Source organism: Lissotriton helveticus, chromosome 10, assembly GCF_964261635.1.
Source record: "Lissotriton helveticus chromosome 10, aLisHel1.1, whole genome shotgun sequence".
Taxonomy (NCBI): Eukaryota; Metazoa; Chordata; class Amphibia; order Caudata; family Salamandridae; genus Lissotriton; species Lissotriton helveticus.
This window is the reverse complement of record NC_136071.1, coordinates 1,040,175,847-1,040,195,128: the sequence shown is the minus strand read 5'-3', so window position 1 is coordinate 1,040,195,128 and position 19,282 is coordinate 1,040,175,847.

Sequence of the window (19,282 nt, the reverse complement as noted above, 5' to 3'; positions counted from 1 at the left end):
ACCCAAATAACAGTTTATCAAGAAACTCCTGTCTACAACGATGTAGCATCTGACTATACTAATATGACAAAGGACCAAGGGATTTCAAGCAATCCAAATGCAATACCAACAAATGACAGAACTGCCCCTGGCTATTTAATTAATTTTGATACATTTTCTGAGGATCCTAGTGAGCCCGAAACAATGCCAGCAAATAAAACTTTCAAGGAACAAGTTACAGACCTTTTTCACCAGCTTGCAAATACATATCTGGTTTAACCATGGGTTGAATTTTGGATTGTGTTAGGTGTACTTTTTCTCCTACTATGGCTCATTCTGGTTTTAAGTTTGGGAAAGCTGATAGATGGAAAATATAGTAAAATGGACACAGCAAGTTAGAACATCACCTTGCTCCTGAAGCCTCACAAATCATCTCATTGTGAACAAAGAGACCTGTCATCAGTGAACATCACAGCCGTTCCTCTACCTGGTGGTATAGCATGGGACAGAACTGATTATGACATTAATGGTACTGTAAAGCTGTTGAAGATTCCACACCAATGTAAGGTTTCCTTGAGTGACTTTGTTTCACCCAGCACATTTTCTGATGATTGGGACTTTGAGACTGTTAATAACATGATGGCAGACTTAGAAATGTCAGCAAAATGTACAAAACATGAATACTTAGAAGGTTCATCAGATTATGAACAAATGTAATGTTTTAATTATTATGGGCATCATTATTTGCACAAATCTGCAAACCCTAGAATTTTGTTTACTTATAATCAATGGGAACATTGTCCAATGCCACCAAAGGGTAGCTCAAAAACATTTTATGAAAAAATTCCATACTTCTCAGGTTTTAATGTCACTAATCCAGAAACATTTTACTTTAAAAATGTTGATAAGACAGGAATGAAAAGTATGTTGACTAATACTAAGCAAATTTATTCTGTGGCCTTTTATGCTCAATTGTCCACATTAGGTTTTGACTTTTCGAAAGACAACATTGAGACAAAAATTGTCTGGGGCACAAAAGACCGGCAGGTGCAAGGTTTAGAAGCCTTATTCAGAGCCTGCATCATCCCAGAACAAATAATGTTCTTAAATGAAACTGTTCAACAGACATCTTGTCTTGGCCGTGCTAAGATAAAAGACTTAAACAAACCGTCCATACCTAAACCCACACCTGATAGTAATGGAACCACAGATGAGGAGGTAGACGTGAAATATTTATTTTATTTACAACAGAACAGAACTAATCCTGATTGGAAAAAATTGTTAATCTGGCCCACAGACACGAATAACTATCAAGATAGATTCCTGTATAAAACACAAGGGTTTACAGTAACTACGCCAGATCCAAGATATGTACAGAGGCAACATCCAGAGATAATAACAACTTACAGTGTAGGAAAACTGAGCTTTGAGTGGCTACAAAAATCCACACTCCCAGATGTAAAACAACACTTAACTTTACTTAAAGATAGCGTTGATTTGAGAGACTTGTTACAAGGACCTCATAAACCACGTCATAAACATTTCATATACGCCGGTATTTATGCTGCTTATAATGAAGCATGGAAAGTCACGCAAATGGAAAATGCAGAACGAATACGAGAAATTGATCGTATTAATTTAGAGAAAGCTCTCTCTGTAGTTCACAATGGGTTAACGACTCTGTCATCCAGAATTTATTCTTTGGACAGCATTGTATCCTCTGCCATAGACATAAGGGAACAGGACTTGCTCATGTTACAACATGGACAGTCTCGATTGCGTTTGATAATGCTGCTAGGCTGGATGTTACAAAACCTTAGTTTAGGCTATGTGCCTTGGCGTCTAATCAACACCACGTCATTGTTTACTGGATTTAACCTTACAGATAAACAAATCTCTTTGGCACAGAGGGAAGCAGACTATATGGTGCTGAGCACAGAAAAACTGGAAAGATTACCATTAACCGTTTCTGAGAAACCAGCCATATAATGGATAATACATGGCACCATCACGATGCCAATGATGATTTTCCAGTTTCAGTATTTCTTGAAACACATACCAGCAGGTCTGTATGAAAGGTTGGGTAAAGAATACATAAAGTCGACTTGGGATTTACCATAGACACACAAATTTTGGAGTGGGGAAAAGGAGGTATTTCTTAGTGGTAAAAATTGCAAAAGCACACTGAGCGGTACACTTTTATGTCAGGGTATTAATTTGCATGGAGCCTGCAATGGTTCTTCGACCAACTTATCCTGCCACGTGCAGGGTTCGCGGCAGCAGTGATAGATCCAATTTTTAGGCAGCTTTCCAATGGGAGCTACATAATGTTGAATGATCACAGCTGTTGTTGAATGATGCCAGGAATAGCCTATCTCGTTAGTGTGTCAGCCCTTTGCAACGCTGTATTGGGTGTTGTGATTGGTACTGTGGTTACTGAGATTACCCGCCTTACTGTTTTTTTCAGTGAATTTCAAAGGTTTTTTAAATGCTAATTCCTAACTATACCATGTCTGAAACCTATGGTTGTTTCAGCGAATTTCAAAGGTTTTGTAAATGACAAGTTTTTAAAATTTATTAATTCTTATATATTTTTTTTTTTTATACTGATTTACTACATTTTTTTAAACTATTTATTTTTAGATATTTTATTTTTTAAATGACATAATTACATTATACATTACATTACAACTTACACTTTCTCAGAATGAATTACTTTAGTTGAAATACTTTGCAAATAGGCAATAGACATTTAAGTACAGTTGTTGCAATGCACAACACAATTTCAGACACAATGTAACATTGAGCTCAATGTAAATTTCTAGTTAAATGCAATTAGTTACTTTTTGGATTACTTTTCTAACCACAAGACTAGATCCTAGATTCAGTCCTGGGATATCTCCTGTAAACAGTTGAGTGAAAACATTTTATTACAGTAGTGATTTTTAAGGAATATTATTGTATTTTAAAAGTTGACACTTCAAAACTTTTTCACATAGAACCACCAATGTTATCCTATGGGAGGAAATTCACTTATCAGGTAAGTAGTGTTAACGTTACTTTTTCTTACTCAGTGGTGGATCCTTGATCCAGCACGGGTGCATCTCATGTAAACAGTTGAAAGAATGCGTTTAAGTCACACAGGCAAGTTTTAAGGAATATTTTTAGTTTGTGAAAATAGACACTTAGGGCCAATTGTAGGTAAATATATTTTACCAATTCCTAAATATTGAATTTTACTGAATCAGTATTCCGGAATCGGTAAATGAGATGTAGGTAAAAATTTGGTAACATTTACCGAATCGGAAAAATTCGGAAAATGTGTACCGAATCTGTATTTACCGAATCAGAGATTCAAAATACAAGCAATTGAGGATTCAACCAATCCTGTGCCTCCACCCCACAACCATGAAGTGGCCACACTCATGCAGGTGCAGACAATCAGAACCTTCTGGAGAGGTGGGAGCAACTGAGCCACTGGCTGAGCATTGCTGAGGAGAACTGCAGGATGGCATCCAATGAATCAGAGAAGGAAGGAGCAGCAAGAAAAAGGAAGATGAAGTTCAGTTCAAGTGAGCTTCAGGACCTTGTGGAGGAGGTGGTGAAACACCACACCGAGCTTTTGGGAAAACAGTCCCTGCAGGTAGCAGAGGCTGTGAAAAGGAAGACCTGGCTGGCAATGCAGGTGAAGGTGAGCCCACGTGAGATTGATGACCTCAAAAAAAGGTGGTATGATCTTCGGATTATTACCAAGAAGAAGCTGGCTGCACAGAGGAAAGTGGCCAGTGTCACAGGGGGAGGAAGGAGCAGGGCAACCGCCCTCACTGACCTGGAGCAGCTGGTGGAGTCAACCCTGGAGCCGGAGAGTGTGTCTGGAATCGGGGATACAGACAGCTCTGCCAGAGCTGCAACAAAATAAGGTAAGAAGCATGCAGAGCAATCCTTCCCCCCCTTCCCTATCCCCATTCCCCAATGTGGCTGTGTGACTCACACTCCAGTACAGGTTTTGGTATACACCAGCAATGCATTATGGGAGATGTAATCAGTGAAACACCCATCATGACAGTCATCACACTAAACAGCAAGTCCGAAGCAGAAAAGGGCATTGAGATAGTGTGACAGGATTGTAATTTAATTTTGAAATGCAGGACTGCAGGACCACTGAGCTAATGTCCATATCTGACCACAGGAGAGTCATCGTGCAGGACTGTGCAGGAGATGGAGGGAAGGGCACCCCGTAAGGATACCAGCACAAGTGCAGGTCAAAGCACTCAACCACCACTGGGACCAATACCACAGGCAGCTGCACCACCAAAGCCAGCCACAACAGCAGAGCCAGCATCAACACTGCTGATTGAATCACCACCACAGCAAGCCTCACAAGAACTGTCAGCCTCACCAGCATCAACATCACCTGTTGTGGTAAGGCCCAGGAGGCATACTGTAGCCACTCTCCATGTCATGGAGTCGTCCTCTGAGGACACAAGGAAGGGCGATACACCAACTGCTCCACTGGAAGAAACAAATGCTGGGCTGCAGTCCACCTCCGAGGGTGTGCACACAGGTGCGAGATGCCGCAGGGCCCGGGAGCACAGCACAACTCGGCAGGGTGATGGGGTCTTTGGAGGGCTGGAGGCCAGTATGGTCAAAGTGCAGCGCCGGCAGGGGAAGGCCATACAATCAGTTCAAAGGCAAATGCAGCACCTAAACCAAAACATGGTCAATATTGACAGGAGCATCATCTCTGTGGTGGAGGGCATCAAGGAGATGGCAGAGGGAATGAGGGACATGTCCCAGTCCCTGGTGGTACTCTGTGACAAACTGGACGAGGACAGGGCACGAAGGCACAGGGAAAGGCAGTACATGGAGCAGCACACCAAGGCAGTGAACCGCCTGGCAACTGCCACTTCCCTGCTCTGCAGGCGCTCCGTGGCAATGCAGGAGGGGCTTGTGCACTGCTGCACTGATGTCACCAGGGGGATGGGGAAGGCGACAACTGCACTGGAAGTGCTGCTGACCACCCAGTCAGCAACGCTGGTGCACTAGTTGTGGGGGAGAGTGATGAGACCACCAGCAGGAGCAGCATTACCCCCCGTCCCAGACACATGGAGAAGCAGCAGGTGGCATGCTGTGGGCCCTGGCTCAGCACAGTGAGGAAGGGCAGCTGCAGGCATCCAGCACTGTTGTGCGTGGGCGCAGACATTAATGCTGCCTACACCTTTATGTACATATTTAGGGTGAAGTAACCCATGACTACCTATTAAGGTTCTCAGCATTTGGATTGGCATGGTGTGCCATTTGTTCTTTGTCGTAGTGGCAAGTTATTAAACAACGTCATGAACATGCAACGCCTGGCTGTGTCTCCTTACTTACTTACAAATAGTTGCGGGTGATCTCTGCCCGTCTCTGTCTCCCATCAGTTGCTGGCGCCACTCCTGCTATGTTGGGCTGAGGCTGTGCATCTTCATCATCATTGTCCTCAATATCTGTTAACTCTACTGCTGTTCCTTTCCTAGTGGCAAGGTTGTGCAGCATTGCGCAAGTTGCAATTATTTTACAGCAGATGAGGGGTGAGTACTGACGTGCGCCCCCGCTTTTGTGGAGGCAGCGGAACCTGCTTTTTAACAGCCCAAAGGTGCGCTCCACGACATTGCGAGTAGATTTGTGTGCCACGTTGCATCATCTCTCACTCGGGGTTGATGGATTCAGGTAGGGTGTCAGGATGAACGAGCGGACAGCATATGCACTATCGCCTATGTGGAAAAGAGAGAGACATTAGTCACATGCACAGCAACACCTACATCTGCAGTATCTATCAAGGTGTGTCATAATGTTTTACCTAGCAGGTATCCATCTCCAAATTCCCCCGCTGTTAGGCGTGTGTAGATCCCACTGTTCTGGAAGATGTAGGAGTCGTGGGTGCTTCCTGGGAATTTGGCCACAATGTCTGTGATTATGTTGGCAGCATCACAGATTACCTGCACATTTATTGAGTGTGAGGACTTTCTGTTCCTGAAATGAAATGAATGAAATGAAATGAAACGTATATTTATAAAGAGAGATCTAGAGAGTTACAGTGGAGCTATCAAAAAGAAAAGTTTTAAGCTGTCTCCGAAAGGAGGAAAGGTTGGGGTTGGACCTAAGTTGTAAGGGGAGAGAATTCCATAGCTTGGCGGCTTTATGAGAAAACATCCTGCCGCCTGCTCTTGCCCTTTTTATTCTGGGGACAATCGCCATAAACGCCTGGCTAGAACGAAGATTTCTGTTAAGATGATACTGTGTAATTAAATCCCGGTTGATAGCCGGTCCTGTGTCCCAGAAGGCTTAATGGGATAAGCACATAGCCTTAAAGAAGATCCTTTGTCGCACTGGAAGCCAGTGTAGGCTACGCAATCCAAGTTTGGCTGACTGTCTTCGCGGGAGCTCAAGCAGTGAGTGGGCCGCGCAGTTTTGCACTATCTGTAGCTTACGCAGTGTGTAATCAGGGGCCCCGAGATAGAGAACATTACTAAAGTCCAAACGGGACTGAATCAAGCCTTGAATGGCCACCTGCTTTGCCTCCATAGGCAGGAGGGGGAGGACTTTCCTTAACATCCTCAGGAGACCAAAGCAGGTAGCTGAGAGTTTTGTGGCCTGGGTGTTAAAAGATAAAGCTTTATCCAGCCAGACCCCTAGGCTCTTTATGTTGTCCTTAGGGGTCGGGGGAGCCAAGGCATGGGGGCCACAGGGAGTTAAAGGAGGTAGGGTCAGAGGGACCCAAGAGCATTAGCTCTGTTTTGTCGCCGTTAAGTTTTAGAGAGGAGGAAGTCATCCATCCCTTTACCTCCTCCAGACATTTTGTCAGTTCGCCTGAGGCTAAGGGACCATCCCCCTGCGCCAAGGAGACCACTAGCTGAGTGTCATCCGCGTAAGAGATCATTTTAATACCAAACGGACGAACCACCTCAGCCAGTGGTCTCATGTAGATGTTAAAAAGCGCAGGGCTTAGGGAAGACCCCTGTGGGACTCCGCACCTCAGTGGCCTACTCGAGGAAACCGTGTATCCCTCAAAAATTTGGAAGGACCTATTGCTCAAAAATGATTTGAGCCATAGCCATGCTGCTCCTGCAATTCCGACATTCGAGAGACGGCTCAGCAAGGTGTCGTGGCTGACCATATCGAATGCCGCGCTTAGATCAAGGAGGATCACTGCCTCTGACCCCCCTTGATCCAGGATCTTTCTGGTTTCCTCAGTGACTGCCAACATGGTGGTTTCCGTCCCGTGTCTAGGTCGAAAGCCTGTCTGGGTGGCATCTAACAGCTGGTTATTCTCGAGAAACTCCACCAGCTGACTATTGATGTGTCTCTCGAGAAGTTTGCTCACCCAGGGGAGGAGAGAGATCGGACGGTAACTGCTAAAGTCACCAGTGTCCAGATTGTTTTTTTTTAGCAGGGCACGGACCATGGCCCGCTTCCAGGCAAGAGGAACAGTGCCAGAGGTGATGGAGGCGTTCAGGAGGTTCCTGATGGTAGGTAGAACGACCTGAGATGCCATCAGCATAACTTCTGGGGGTGCTGGATCACATGGGGACCCAGATTTCACCTTGCGGGCTATTAGTTCCAGAGTTTCAGGGTCTAATGGTGAGAAATGGTCCAAAGTTATTGAGGCCTGAGACGGAATATCCCCAAGGATTGACTGCCCCTGAGCTGTGGCTACTGGTGACATGGGGGGAAAGGATGAGTAGATTTGGTTGACTTTATGATGGAAGAATTCTGCCAAGTCATTGCAGTGCGCTATAGTTTTATCCGGATGTGTGCTAAGGGAGGGAAGTTTAGTAAGATTTTTCACTATTTGAAAAATTTCCTGCGGCTTGGATTTAGCTCGCATAATTATTTCCGAGAAATACATAGGCTGGGCAGATTTGACCTCAACCTTGTAGGATTTGATTGCCTCTCTATATTGGAGTTTCTCATCCAGTGAGTAGCCCACCCGCCATCGTCTTTCTAATTTCCTACAGTGGCGTTTTTTCTCCCTAAGGGCCTCTGAGTACCAAGGAGCGGTTTTTTGGGAGCGTTTCAGTGTCGCTTTACAAATGGGGAGGGTGGCCTCGAGGGATTGAACAATCCAGTCTTCGTATTCCTGATTGGCCAACCCTGGGTCCTCATGACAGGAGGGCTGGGTCGCCGCAAGTCTACTAGACCAAGATTCTACTGGTAGTCTGGCCCAAATTCTAGCATTCCTTACGGTGGGGCAAGGGGGGAGTAGCGTAAGTGCAGTCCAGGTGAAAGGCACGAGAAAGTGGTCAGTCCAAGGGAGGGAGATTGGTAACCCAACCACTAACTCTGTGCAATTGCTGAATACTGGATCCAGCAGGTAGCCCTTAATATGAGTAGGTGCCTCAACTCGTTGGACGAGTTGTAGTGCTGCTAGATCATCAGCCAGCGCCATGGCAGTATGATCAGAGGCGGCGTTGAAATGGAGATTCAAGTCCCCTAGTAGTGTAAAGTTAGAGGCAGTTGTGACCCGTTCAGATATAATGGATGAAAAGTGCGAATGAAATTGTTTAGAAGGCCCTGGGGGGCGGTATACCACAGTGCCTGAAAAACAATTGTTGGGAGAGAATTCCAGGCTAAATGCTAGGCTTTCGCAATCTGGAATTAGTTCAGTATTTACTCGACAATGATACTGATCTTTGTATACGATGGCTATACCTCCTCCTCTCCCTACAGGACGATCTTGTCGGGTAATTTGAAAACCTGAGAAAGGGCAGTAACAATGTCAGGGTCTGAATCAGTCGTGAGCCATGTTTCAGTGAGAAAAACTGCATCTGGCATGCGTTCCTCTAAGAGGAGGGCAAGTTCCGTCCTATGTTTAGGTAAGGATCTGCAGTTTAGCGCAAGCATGCAGTAATCCGGTTTAGTGTTCCGAGGTTGCATGGGCTTAAAAATCTGTTTGCACCACAAGCAAATCTCTGGGAACTCTACAGCCTGGAAGAGGTGCAGACAGCCTTTGGTTCCCATAGTCCTCAAACTTAGGAGGGTTTCCGCACTGTAATACCTTCTGTTTTGCGACTGATATGCAGGGGGCATGGCCCGTGGCCCGGTCCTGGCGCGGACGGGCGCAGACGGGCTTGCCTTTGGCGCGCCTTCAGCGCCCTGTGGGACTCCGCACCTCAGTGGCCTACTCGAGGAAACCGTGTATCCCTCAAAAATTTGGAAGGACCTATTGCTCAAAAATGATTTGAGCCATAGCCATGCTGCTCCTGCAATTCCGACATTCGAGAGACGGCTCAGCAAGGTGTCGTGGCTGACCATATCGAATGCCGCGCTTAGATCAAGGAGGATCACTGCCTCTGACCCCCCTTGATCCAGGATCTTTCTGGTTTCCTCAGTGACTGCCAACATGGTGGTTTCCGTCCCGTGTCTAGGTCGAAAGCCTGTCTGGGTGGCATCTAACAGCTGGTTATTCTCGAGAAACTCCACCAGCTGACTATTGATGTGTCTCTCGAGAAGTTTGCTCACCCAGGGGAGGAGAGAGATCGGACGGTAACTGCTAAAGTCACCAGTGTCCAGATTGTTTTTTTTTAGCAGGGCACGGACCATGGCCCGCTTCCAGGCAAGAGGAACAGTGCCAGAGGTGATGGAGGCGTTCAGGAGGTTCCTGATGGTAGGTAGAACGACCTGAGATGCCATCAGCATAACTTCTGGGGGTGCTGGATCACATGGGGACCCAGATTTCACCTTGCGGGCTATTAGTTCCAGAGTTTCAGGGTCTAATGGTGAGAAATGGTCCAAAGTTATTGAGGCCTGAGACGGAATATCCCCAAGGATTGACTGCCCCTGAGCTGTGGCTACTGGTGACATGGGGGGAAAGGATGAGTAGATTTGGTTGACTTTATGATGGAAGAATTCTGCCAAGTCATTGCAGTGCGCTATAGTTTTATCCGGATGTGTGCTAAGGGAGGGAAGTTTAGTAAGATTTTTCACTATTTGAAAAATTTCCTGCGGCTTGGATTTAGCTCGCATAATTATTTCCGAGAAATACATAGGCTGGGCAGATTTGACCTCAACCTTGTAGGATTTGATTGCCTCTCTATATTGGAGTTTCTCATCCAGTGAGTAGCCCACCCGCCATCGTCTTTCTAATTTCCTACAGTGGCGTTTTTTCTCCCTAAGGGCCTCTGAGTACCAAGGAGCGGTTTTTTGGGAGCGTTTCAGTGTCGCTTTACAAATGGGGAGGGTGGCCTCGAGGGATTGAACAATCCAGTCTTCGTATTCCTGATTGGCCAACCCTGGGTCCTCATGACAGGAGGGCTGGGTCGCCGCAAGTCTACTAGACCAAGATTCTACTGGTAGTCTGGCCCAAATTCTAGCATTCCTTACGGTGGGGCAAGGGGGGAGTAGCGTAAGTGCAGTCCAGGTGAAAGGCACGAGAAAGTGGTCAGTCCAAGGGAGGGAGATTGGTAACCCAACCACTAACTCTGTGCAATTGCTGAATACTGGATCCAGCAGGTAGCCCTTAATATGAGTAGGTGCCTCAACTCGTTGGACGAGTTGTAGTGCTGCTAGATCATCAGCCAGCGCCATGGCAGTATGATCAGAGGCGGCGTTGAAATGGAGATTCAAGTCCCCTAGTAGTGTAAAGTTAGAGGCAGTTGTGACCCGTTCAGATATAATGGATGAAAAGTGCGAATGAAATTGTTTAGAAGGCCCTGGGGGGCGGTATACCACAGTGCCTGAAAAACAATTGTTGGGAGAGAATTCCAGGCTAAATGCTAGGCTTTCGCAATCTGGAATTAGTTCAGTATTTACTCGACAATGATACTGATCTTTGTATACGATGGCTATACCTCCTCCTCTCCCTACAGGACGATCTTGTCGGGTAATTTGAAAACCTGAGAAAGGGCAGTAACAATGTCAGGGTCTGAATCAGTCGTGAGCCATGTTTCAGTGAGAAAAACTGCATCTGGCATGCGTTCCTCTAAGAGGAGGGCAAGTTCCGTCCTATGTTTAGGTAAGGATCTGCAGTTTAGCGCAAGCATGCAGTAATCCGGTTTAGTGTTCCGAGGTTGCATGGGCTTAAAAATCTGTTTGCACCACAAGCAAATCTCTGGGAACTCTACAGCCTGGAAGAGGTGCAGACAGCCTTTGGTTCCCATAGTCCTCAAACTTAGGAGGGTTTCCGCACTGTAATACCTTCTGTTTTGCGACTGATATGCAGGGGGCATGGCCCGTGGCCCGGTCCTGGCGCGGACGGGCGCAGACGGGCTTGCCTTTGGCGCGCCTTCAGCGCGCCGCCGGCGCGCCCGCTGTGCCGACGGGAAGTCATCATCCTTTTATGTGATGTAGAGGAGGGTGGGAGGCGTCCTACTACTGGACGGCTACCCTTCCTCCCCCCAAGATGGCGGCCACCGTCTTTGCTTCCCGGCGTCAGCGCCTCAATCGGCTGTGCCGGCGAAGAAATCGGGAGCAGGGAGCCTCGGTGCGACGTGAGTCTCACACCAAGGGGTCCGGGATACTTGGTGAGTAAAACGAACCATTAAAATAATTACAAGTTTTAAAAATTATTTGCCAATAAAGTAGCTGGAAAAGCATGAGGGATAGCGTAGAGAGCCCCCGGCTTCCGCCTCAGGGGAGAGTAAGCAAGATCTGAGTGCTACCTGGAGAATGGTCCTTAAGTATTCTGGGAGGGCGGGAGGCGTCCTACTACTGGACCGCTACCCTTCCTCCCCCCAAGATGGCGGCCACCCTCTATGCTTCCCGGGGTCAGCGCCTCAATCGGCTGTGCCGGCGAAGAAATCGGGAGCAAGGGAGCCTCGGTGCGACGTGAGTCTCACACCAAGGGGTCCGGGATACTTGGTGAGTAAAACGAACTATTAAAATAATTACAATAATTACAAGTTTTAAAAACGATTTGCCAATAAAGTAGCTGGAAAAGCAGGAGGGATAGCGTAGAGAGCCCCCGGCTTCCGCCTCAGGGGAGAGTAAGCAAGATCTGAGTGGTACCTGGAGAATGGTCCTTAAGTATTCTGGGAGGGCGGGAGGCGTCCTACTACTGGACCGCTACCCTCCCTCCCCCCAAGATGGCGGCCACCCTCTTTGCTTCCAGGTGTCAGCGCCTCAATCGGCTGTGCCGGCGAAGAAATCGGGAGCAGGGAGCCTCGGTGCGACGTGAGTCTCACACCAAGGGGTCCGGGATACTTGGTGAGTAAAACGAACCATTAAAATAATTACAAGTTTTAAAAACGATTTGCCAATAAAGTAGCTGGAAAAGCAGGAGGGATAGCGTAGAGAGCCCCCGGCTTCCGCCTCAGGGGAGAGTAAGCAAGATCTCCTGTAGATGTACTCTGTGGCTGCAGGTGGGCAGATTGGGATGTGTGTGCCATCAATGCAGCCGATCACATGTGGGAACTGTGCCATTTGGTAAAAGTCAGTCTTTGTCTTCAGCATTTCCGCATGTGTGTCAGGGAAGCTGATGTAATGATGCATTCTCTGCATCAAGGCCTCCAGGAACTTCCTGAAGAAACGGGACAGGCAGCTCTGGGACACCCCACCTACCACAGCTAATACCCCCCTGGTAACTGCCAGATGCAAGCAGGTGTAGGCTACAGAGCACCTGCACATGTGGTGGTATGGTGTGCGCCCTTGGTGTTGGGTGCTCCAGGAGTGGGTGCAGGTCCCTTATCAAGTCCAGGATGGTGTGGGGGTGTAGCCTGTACCTTTCATAAGTTAGAAGAGTGTGATCCGCTGTCTGTAGACTTGCTCCTCCCTGTGAGAAGTTGGCCTGATATATGATGCTCACTAGTTCTAGTGATCACCTTGTATCAGTCCAAACAACCCTTATGGTGATTGGTTGTAAGTCAACCTTATAGAGCAGCTATCCTAATGGTAGCATGGACAAAGCAGTCTTAGGCTAAACTCTTTTGGCATGTGAAGCCAGCTGTTTTACCACAATATAACCCCTTGAATACCAGATGAAAGGACACCACACAGGTTGTTATGAAAATAAACAGTATATTTATTAATAACAAACACCTCTGAACTCTTTTTGAGGTCAGAGGGCTAAGCACATGACAATCTCTTAGGAAAAATACGATAAGTTGCACAAAATTACAATGGTGCCCTAGGGGCACGGCAAACCATATACTAAGTAACTGGAATGTGAGAGTCGATAGAAGAAATGGAGCTGTCCAGAGGCTGTAGGACCGCTGGGACTACACTATCCTAACCTTAGGTAAGTAATAGAAGGCCCACGGGACGCGGGTGCAGAGTGTGAACTCACACGCTGGATGCGTAACAACGTCTATGGACAGTACAGTTCAAGAAAAAGATAAGTACGGGCAATCCTGACTGGTTAGGACTAAAACGACTGTGAATCTGGACACTAGGAGAGTCAAGCTACCCTTGAGCACCGAAATGCTCTCGTTACCTCACCCACGGGCTGCGGGTGCATAGGTGAAAAGTCGTGTCGGGTTTCTGCGTTGAAGTCAATGGAGCCTGAAAGAAAAGATGCTGCAGGCGACCAGGAGGAAGATGTCCGGTGTGATCCATGGGTGGATCAGCAGAGATGCTGAAGACCTGAAAGCAGAGGGGACAATGTTCAAAGTCACTAGCCAGTGACTGGACTGGAACCAGGAAGGAACCAGATGTCGTTGTCGCGATCAGGTGAAGAGTGGACGCTTGACTCTGCAGCCACGTGAACCAGGAGGTGTCTTCGACGACCAGGATAGAGGCACAAGCTGTCCCACGCAGGCTCTTGCTGTCGGCGGTGTCTGTTCCGGAATCGGCGTCAACAGGCCTTGTCAAAGGCAACCCACGCAGTGAGTGGAAAAGGCGTCTGGTGCGGACTAGGAGAGTCCGGGGTGCCCCTATTTTGGAAGGGAGAAAGGGCCAGTCTGGAGCAACCAGACCAGCAGTGAAGATTTCAAGATTCGTCATCTAGGAGGCCACTAGCCAGCCGGTACGTGACCAGACAACACGTTGAGCAGCAAACAAGCAGAAGGGCCCCACGCAGATCTCGTGGAGGCTGGAGGGCTGATCTTCGGTGCAGGGGCTGCTCGGGGCTGGGGCTTCTCAATCCCCAAAGCACTTGGTTGAGTTTACCTCGGTAGTCGTGCTGGAAGCGAAGTGCAGTTTCTTTCAAGATGGCCGGTCCCACGTGTCTTGTCGCACCCACGGATCTCAGCTGTGCTGCAGATGTGAGTTGGAGGTCGGAGAGGTCTGGGAATCCGGGTCTCGTCGGGCTCTGAAGTCTGGATCCTCAAGGGAAGACGGCAAAGGGAAGCCGCTGGACGCTTGATGGTGCCTGCAGTTGCAGGGTGGACACTCCTTGCCCACAAGGGAGATTTCTTCAGTCTTCTGTGGAGCAGAACGTCGAAGTCCAGAGTTTCTTCTTGTAGAGTAGTTCAGGATTATTCTAACTTGGAATGGGACCAGCTCCTACCTTTATCCTGCTAAAGGGGGCTGTACTGGTGACTAGGTCCGTCCCCTGAGGGGGACCAGGAAGGGGGGTGGTTACACCCCCTATCCTTTGTCCGGTTTTCGCGCCAGAGCTGGGGCAGGGATGCCCCAGCAACTGGTTTGAACCGGTGCATGCACAGGGCACCTTGTGTGCCCCAGGCATGTCTCATTCCTTTCAGGCCTATCCTACCCAATACACAAAATCCTGTCTGGGGTGGTGCTAGCACCTCCCAAGGCAGGAAACCCTTTGTCCAAGCCTCCCTCGCTGGAAGGACTCCCAGCAGCAGGAGGTCAGACTTGTGTCTGTGGTGGCAGCATCCATTTTGTGATGCCAAGGCTCGAGTTAACTTTAACCGGGGTTTACAGTTACATATATGTTGTGCCCCTCTAGAAGGGTGGAATGCTACCCCCGTCGCCAGAATTGGCGAGGGGGTAGTATTCCAATTCGTATGACACCTTACTCGACATGTTTTGATAATGTTATACCAGAGTTAGCATTTAACCGTGAGGTTGATAATGCACTTAAGAGTATATGGCATAGCGTTATCATGGAACAGCTATTAGGACTTGGTTCCGCAAGCTGCAGACGGGCTCAGCTCATGCCAGAGCACCATCTCACATAATTCCAAGCACTCTGCCTTCAGGATTGATAAGGCCTGCCATAGGAGTGACTGATAGGAATATATGTGTCCATTTTAGGGTTAGATATAGGTATACTATATCTATAGCAAAGGGTGATTATACCACCTTGCCCCAGCTGTCTTGCAGCCAGTTGTGTCAGTTTTAGGTGGCCAGCCAGGATTGGCATAATACATGCTTCAGCCCCTGGTAGGCCCTGGGTACACCTATGCCCTGGATACCTACGGTACACTGTACAGGGACTGATAAGGTGGCCCAGTACCAATTGGTAAATGCACCTAAAGTACATGGTTGTCAATTTAAAGAGAGAACAGCTAGGCTGTGGGTCTGATTAGCAGGCCCACAGCCAGGGAAAGTCGTAAACCAGTGAAGCAAAAAGCAAAAATCTGGTGTGACCATAGGATTGCAGACCCCACTCTCCTACATAACCCCCCCCCAAACTTAGGGACATTAAACTAACCTTGACCAGGTGAGTCTTCCTGTTCTAAGTGGAAATACCTGGAGAGACCATCTGCATTGCCATGGTCAGTCCCTGGTCTGTGCTCCACTGTAAAGTCCATCCCCTGTAGGGAAATGGACCTCCTAAGAAGTTTGGGGTTTTCACCTTTCATCTGATTTAGCCATAAGAGGGGCTTATGGTCGGACTGAATCTTGAAGTGATTTCCAAACAAGTAGGGCCTCAACTTCTTCAGGGCCCAAACCACAGCAAAGGCCTCCCTCTCTATAGCTGACCAACGTTTCTCTCTAGGGGTCAGCCTTCTGCTTATAAAAGCAATGGGCTGGTCATGACCATCAATATTCAGTTGAGATAGAACAGCTCCCACACCCAACTCAGATGCATAGGTGCAGTACACATGGCCTGCTTTAGGTCATCGAATGCCTTCTGACAGCTAACTGTCCACTGAACTTTCTTTGGCATTTTCTTGCTTGTCAAGTCATTAAGTGGTGTCACAATGGACCCATAATTATTGACAAACTTCCTATAGTAACCAGACAGGCCCAAGAAAGCTCTGACCTGTGTCTGGGTGGTTGGAGGAGCCCAGTCCTTTATGGCCTGTATCTTGCTCTCCAAGGGTTGAACCTGGCCTCCACCCACAAGGTGGCCCAGGTACACAACCTGACTCTGCCCTATCTGGCACTTGGTGGCCTTGATAGTGAGGCCTGCCTTTTCAGGGCCTCCAAAACTTTCCTCAGGTGGATCAGGTGATCCTCCCAGGTGGAGCTAAAGACAGCAATATCATCTAGATATGCTGCACAAAAGTCATCCAACCCAGGGAGAACTTGGTTCACCAACCTTTGAAAAGTGGCAGGTGCATTTTTCAAACCAGAGGGCATCACCACAAATTGGTAATGACCTCCTGGGGTAGAAAATGCTGTTTTGGCCTTGGCATCTTCAGCTAACCTGATCTGCCAATAACCAGCTGTTAGGTCAAATGTACTCAAGAAAGTTGCAGAAGCCAACTTGTCTATAAGTTCATCTGCCCTAGGTATTGGATGGGCATCTGTCTTAGTGACAGCATTGAGACCCCTGTAGTCTACACAAAACCTCATCTCTCTCTTACCATCCTGGGTGTGAGGTTTTGGCACTAGAACTACAGGACTAGCGCAAGGGCTCTCTGAGGGTTCAATGACTCCCAATTCCAACATCTTTTGGACTTCTTTCTTTATGCAGTCCCTGACGTGGTCAGGTTGCCTGTAGATTTTACTCTTGACAGGCAGACTGTCACCAGTGTCCACCTCATGGGTGCACCAGTTTGTCTGACTGGGGGTCAGTGAGAACATTTGTCTAAAGGATTGAAGAACCTGTTTACAATCCTTTTGTTGATGCTCAGAGAGGCTGTCAGAAAAGACTACACCACCTACTGACCCATCATCAGGGTTCTGAGTGAGCAGGTCTGGGAGAGGGTCACTCTCTTCCTCCTGCCCCTCATCTGTGGCCATGAGCAAGCCCATGTCCTCCCTGTAGACAAATGCCTTGAGCCTGTTTACATGAAGCACCCTGTGGGGGCTCCAGGGAGTTCCCATGTCCACCAGGTAGGTGACCTCTCCCTTTTGCTCAATAATGGTATGGGGTCCAGACCATCTGTCTTGGAGAGCTGCTGGGGCCACTGGCTCCAGCACCCACACCTTCTGTCCTGCATGCTACACAGTTAGGACAGCCTTTTGGTCATGCCAAGCTTTTTGAAGTTCTTGGCTGGGCTCAAGGTTTTTGGATGCCTTCTCCATGTACTCTGCCATCCTGGAGCGGAGACCAAGTACATAGTTCACTATGTCAAGTTTAGGCTTTTTGAGAGGGAACTCCCATCCTTCCTTTACAAGACATAGGGGTCCTCTTACAGGATGCCCAAACAGACGCTCAAAAGGGCTGTATCCAACCCCCTTCTGTGGGACCTCTCTGTAAGCAAACAGGAGACAGGGTAAAAGGATGTCCCATCTTCGCCTAAGCTTTTCAGGTAACCCTTTTATCATCCCTTTGAGGGTCTTGTTGAATATCTCAACAAGCCCATTGCACTGTGGGTGATAGGGTGTGGTGAATTTGTAATTTACACCACACTCCTTCCACATTGCAGTCAAGTATCCTGACATGAAGTTTGCACCTCTGTCAGAGACAACCTCCTTAGGAAACCCCACTCTAGTAAAAACTGCAAGTAGGGCCCTGGCCACAACAGGAGCTGTAGTGGTCCTAAGGGGAATAGCTTCTGGGTACCTGGTGGCATGATCCACTATCACCAGTATAAAACTGTGCCCAGATGTTGTTGGGGGGTCCATTGGTCCAACAATGTCTACCCCCACTCTTTCAAAGGGTACCCCCACCACAGGTAGTGGTATGAAGGGGGCCTTTGTTGTGCCACCTGATTTGCCACTGGCTTGACAGGTGACACATGAGCGACAAAACTCTTTAGTGTCTTCAGACATATGAGGCCAGTGAAAGTGTGGGGCAAGCCTGTCCCAAGTCTTGTTCTGGCCTAAGTGACCTGCAAGGGGAATCTCATGGGCTAAGGTGAGGAGAAAACCTCTAAGAGACAAGGGGATGACCAGCCTCCTGGTAGCACCAGGCTTGGGGTCTCTTGCCTCAGAGTATAGGAGTCCATCATCCCAATATACCTTGTGGGCACCTGTAGCATTCCCTGCAGCCTCAGCAGCAGCCTGCTGTCTGAGGGGTTCAAGGGAGGAACAGTCTAACTGTGCGTGTCGCAAGTCTGCCCTGGAAGGTCCCCCTGTCCCAAGAAACTCAACCTGTTCAGGTTCAAGCTCTTCTAGGACAGTTCCGTCTGGGGTCTTTGGGTCAGCCTCCTGAGAGGGCTGATCCTCAACCTGAGGCAGGGGGGAAGGCTCTGCCTTAACCCTACTGTTCTTCCTCTTGGGTAGTGTCTGGTCCATTCTTCCAGGATCCAGCACTTGTTCAGCTGGGCATTTCTTGGCCTGTGACCTGGTCACAGCAAGGACATGTGAGGAGAGACCTAGCATTTCTACATGAGTCCTGTACTCCACATCTAACCACAGTGAGGATTCCAAATCATTGCCCAAAAGACAATCTACTGGGAGGTCTAAACTAACTACAACCCTTTTGAGGCCAGTTACCCCTCCGCAGGAGAAATTAACAACTGTGATTGGTAGTGACATTGCTAGCATTGGTCACTAGGTAATCTGAACCTAGCATGATCTGGTCAGGGTCCACAAATGTTGGTGTCACCATAGTGACACTGGCACATGTGTCCCTGTAGGTCTGAGCCATTTTTCCATTAATTAAAGGCGTTTGCCTGTATTTGCCCAGAGTACTAGGACTTACAGTAGGGGCCATATCCATGTCCCCAGTACAAACAAGAACTGCCTGAGTAGGAATTCTGACTAAGTCAGAACCCACCTCAGTTCCCAGGGTTAACCCAACTATAGCCTTGGGAGGTACACTACCACTACTAACTGTACTAGGGGGTGCAGGTGTCTTAGGGACAGTAGTGGTAGGAGTTTGGCCTTTCTTGGTGCACTCACTAAACCAGTGAGTTTTACTTTTACAGTATTGGCACCATGGTTTCTTAGGACCATCATTCTTCTTCTTTTGGGGATTTTGGGACCCACCCTCCTTAGGTTGTTGGGGCCCTGTTGAAGACTTCTGGTCATTTTGCTTATTCTCATTACCCTTCTGGTCTGCTTTCTTCTGGCCACCACCCTGGTTCTGGTTCTGCTGCTTGACCCTTGTCCTGACCCATCTGTCTGCCTTCTTTCC